Source organism: Marmota monax, unplaced genomic scaffold, assembly GCF_021218885.2.
Source record: "Marmota monax isolate L192 unplaced genomic scaffold, Marmota_monax_Labrador192_F-V1.1 WCK01_AAM20220418_F8-fsc00191, whole genome shotgun sequence".
NCBI lineage: Eukaryota > Metazoa > Chordata > Mammalia > Rodentia > Sciuridae > Marmota > Marmota monax.
The window spans coordinates 1,404,474-1,405,950 of NW_026693537.1; the positions used below are offsets into that span (position 1 = coordinate 1,404,474).

The 1,477-nt window shown below is 44.3% G+C and overlaps 1 pseudogene; it reads right to left on the bottom strand.

The window, feature by feature from the left end:
• Positions 1-440: 440 nt before the first annotated feature.
• Positions 441-1,218, bottom strand: LOC124102321 (small ribosomal subunit protein eS4, X isoform-like; annotated as a pseudogene).
• Positions 1,219-1,477: the final 259 nt, after the last annotated feature.

A 1,477-nucleotide genomic window follows, 5' to 3' on the forward strand; every position in this document is an offset into this window, starting at 1 on the left:
GTGTGTCCAATAAGAACCCTTTTTGGTCATTTATCTACGTGTTCTAGGGATGACCCTTGGAGAGGGTACAGAAGTAACTCCACATTTCCAAATACATGGAGTCTTGGAGCCTGGGCCCCTGAGCACAGCTTGACTTCCCTGTTTGTGCTGAGGGTTGGTGGTCCATCAGGCAGTTGCAACTTCTCTCCTTTCCACAAGGTGGCACGCTGCAGGCTGCGGTTCTTAGATTCCTTAGCATAGGTTGAAAGGAAATAAATGGCTGCTGTATGAGGGTGTCTGTCTGTTTTTTTTTTTTTGGCGATTTGAGACACTGCTGTGCAGAATGAGAAGACTGTGTTCTCCTCCTCCTCCTCTTCCTTCTTTTCTCATCCTGCTATATTTTCTTTAATTAAGTACAAAGATCTCTACTCTCTAGGCATGTCACCTAAAGACCATTTATTTCACCCACTGCTCTGTTTGGCCACCAGTTTCTTGCCTCTCTCTTCAGCCTTTCTCTTCCTGGGGGAAGAGAAATCCATGGTTCATTGCCTTTGCCAATAACAAAAATTTTGGAGAGCCAGTGGCAAAGCTGTTGCCGTTAGCATCTTATACATGAACCACGACAAAAGAGCCAGATTCTCTCTCTCTTTTGGTGATGACACCAGTTCTTCCCAAGTTAGCACTTCCAGTCACCATACACAGGTTACAATGTCAAACTTGATGAAATTGGTAATCTTGCCAGTCTCCAAATCAATCTGAATTGTGTCATTCATCTTGATTAGGGGATCAGGTTAGCAAATGATTCGAGTATTGTGAGTTACCGTGATGAGGGATTCCTTTTGTGTCCACAAAGATCTTTCTCACTTTGCCCAACTTGGACTCGACTTCCTCAGGTGTAATACGATGAACAGCAAAATGATCCTTGGTGTCATAGATCAGATGGAAATTCTCTCCAGCCGTATGAATGCTGATGACATCCATAAAACCAGTGGGGTAGGTTATATCAGTTCAGACTTTGCCATCAATCTTAATGAAGCGCTGCATGCAAATCTTTTTTACTTCATCTCCTGTCAGGGCACAGTTAAGTCTGTTTCTTAGAAAAATGGTGAGAGGAAGACATTCTCTCAGCTTGTGGGGACCAGTGGATGGACAAGGAGCAGGTATATTATCCAATTTACCCATCCGCCAATGCTTTAGAGCTGCTACCCACTTCAGATGCTTCTTGGGACCATGAGCCATGGCTGCTCTAGGCACAGAAAGACAACAGACTGTGTCCTTCAGCTCTGTGTCCAGTTTTCTAGAACTCGGAGGTCTCTTGTTTTGCATGTAGGAGAAATGGACTAAGTTGAGTGGTTCAGCTGTTCAAATCCAAAGTTCCCATCCTGTGCAGAGAGAGGACCTTTCCGTGAGGAACCTTGGAAGCACACTGTACTTCTTTTGATATCTAGTTCTTTTTTATGAAGGCTTGGCTGAGGGAAAAACCATATCCTCGGTCTGT